Source organism: Gekko japonicus, unplaced genomic scaffold (assembly GCF_001447785.1).
Source record: "Gekko japonicus isolate JY-2015 unplaced genomic scaffold, Gekko_japonicus_V1.1 scaffold1794, whole genome shotgun sequence".
Classification (NCBI taxonomy): Eukaryota; Metazoa; Chordata; class Lepidosauria; order Squamata; family Gekkonidae; genus Gekko; species Gekko japonicus.
In genome coordinates, this window is record NW_015164244.1 from 329059 (window position 1) to 331570 (window position 2512).

The following is a 2512-nucleotide window of genomic DNA, read 5'->3' on the forward strand; positions in this document are numbered from 1 at the left end:
GTGGCTGGGGCTGCCCCCCCCAAGGGATCCCAGCAAAGCCAGGGGATCTGGTGGCGATCCGGGAGGGGAGGGGTGGGTGGCTCTCCCGGTGTGCAGGTGACACCCGATGTGGGGAGAATTGCAAATGCGGTTGAGGCAAAGGATTGAGCTGCAGGGATACTTTTGCGGAGGGAAGGAAATGAAGAAAATGGGCCAGTGGCCTCCTCCGCACAGGTGTGTGGCCCCTCCCTTCCCCGCCCTCGTCTGCGAGCGAACCCTGGGGGAGGGGGGCAGTGCTGGAGGGGCCCCCACCATGCCTCTGGGTGTGTCTGTCTGTCTCTCTCACACACACGTCCCCACCTCTGTCCCAACGCGCTCTGGTTCCCCCCACCTCCTTGACGCCCAGCAACCTGCATGGCCGTGAAAGCACCAAAGAGCACAGGGAGTGACCTGCAGCGTTCTGTAGCGGTTAGACCAGGGACCACCCAAGGTCAGAGCCCCAAACTGCTTTGAAGCCACTTCAGGCTCCTCAGTCTAACCTACCTCAAAGGGCTGTTGTGAGGATAAAACAGGGGGATTAACCGTGCCTGTTGCTCTGAGCGACCTGACGAGTGGGTGGACTGAAAGTGAAATCCAGAGGAGATGTGGAATTCTGGGGATCCAAAGATGTACATTTTAAAAAGCGGACACTTTGGGACGCACAGAAAAATGCAAGAAGGCTGTGTTTGCTAGGTGTTGAGAATTTTTTTGGGGGGGAGGTTGAGCCTGCACGGGTCAGGTAAAATTGGAGGGGGGAGGCTTCGGCAGCCTCCCCCACACACATACCCTCCCCCCCCCCTCGTGTTTTAGAAGCCCCCTGCCACAAACAGCTCTCTCCTCCCCCCACTGGCTGGCAGGTTCCCGATGGGCCGCCAGGTGAGTCAGCAGCAGCCAGATCGAGGCCAACTGCATTCATCCCGGCATGCGTTTTTGTGAGCCGCAGGGTTCACTCCCGCAGGTCCGTTCAGCTGGCCTCCCCACATACCGCCTCCTCCCCACCTTTCTTACCGCTGTTTGGGTAAACATCTGCCTCATGCATCTGCGGGAGTGAGCCCTCCATGACTCAGGATGTTTTGTGAGCCTTTACGGTATCGCTGGATTCCTGTTTCATTCCACGCAGGGAAGACGCCCGTCTCCCAGTAGCCACACTGCAGAGGACCACGTGCCTGCTGTTGACTCAGAAATAATTTTTGATGGAAGGAGAGGTTGACCCGGGCGGGCAGAGCAGCAGGCAGCCGGCGGGCTCGCCTGCAGCGGGAGGAAAGTTGTGGTCGGCCCCAGCGGCTCCTCACACCTTCCCTCGCTCGCTGTCTTCTGGCCGCTTCTCTGGGGCCAGGATTGTATTCCCTGACTGGCACATGCCTTCCCGATCCTTTCCACTGGGGCTCCTTTTGAGGACGCCAGGGACTGAGCAGAGGCTCTCCTTCCGAGACACACACACACACACACACACACACACACACACACACACACACACACGGACACACGCACACCCCCACACACACACACACCCCCGGTCTTCTGGGCTGAGGCCGTTTCAGAGGCTGGGGGGGGGGACAAGGAGGGAGGGAGAGCCGGGGGGGGGTGGGGGCAGCTAAGGTGTGCAGGCGGTTTGCAGGGGAGGCCCCGAGGAGGCCTCCAGCGCCTGAGTGGGGCAGAGGGGTGGGGGCTCAGCAGCATGGGATGCTTCCAGAGGTCACCCTCCCCCACAGCACCAGCGGGAGGTCTCTGTTTCGGGCCGAGGGACAGACGTCTCCCTGGTGCCTGCAAAGCCAAGCCCACGGAGGTCCCGAGAGGGGCTTGGTCTAGGGGCATGGGGGAAAGGCTGAGAGGGGCCGGAGAGGAGATGCCGGGGGGGGGCGTGTGCAGTGAGTTGCCCCTAGAGGTACGCAAGCCCTTGCCGGGGTGTGTGTGTGTCAGTCTCTGGCCCTCGTTCCTTCCTTGGATGGGGCCTGCAGTGCTCTGGGCAGACGGTCGGTCGGGGGGCCCTGTACTCTTTGGCAAGTCCTTCCTCCAGTGCTGTTCACCTGGAAGCTGTTCCCTGTGATTCACCCGCACACTTCTGCCCCACCTGCATGCACACACACACACGCACGGGCCCCTGCCCCCCGCCCCCCCCCCAGTCAGGCTGTTCCCGCTCCCGCTTGCTCAGGTGCCCCACTGCACGCGCTCCCCTCCGCCACCCCCGCTTTGCTTCTGCCGGCTGCTGCTGTGGGGTTTGCGCCCGCTCTGCTCGCCTGCTCCGCCCACCCGCGGGCCTCTGCTCGGAATGGCTTGCTGCGGGCCTTCCTCCTCCTCCTCCTCGCGCCCAGGATGATTGGGGAGGGGGGAAGTGTCTCGCTGCTCTTACTGCTGCTCACCCTCATTCTCGGACCCCACGTGCAGCCAGAGTGCCCCCTTCCACGTGGGCCCTTGGGGCGGAGGCAGTGGTCACAGCAGCTCCTGAAGGCCGGAGGGGCCAGGTCTTGTGGGGTGGGAAGGAGGACCCCCCCCC

At 62.9% G+C, this 2512-nt stretch overlaps 1 protein-coding gene across 2 annotated transcripts in view; it reads left to right on the forward strand.

Moving 5' to 3' along the window:
• The window catches only part of AGAP3 (ArfGAP with GTPase domain, ankyrin repeat and PH domain 3), a 104896-nt gene that overhangs the window by 59743 nt on the left and 42641 nt on the right, over positions 1–2512 (forward strand). The window lies entirely within an intron of this gene.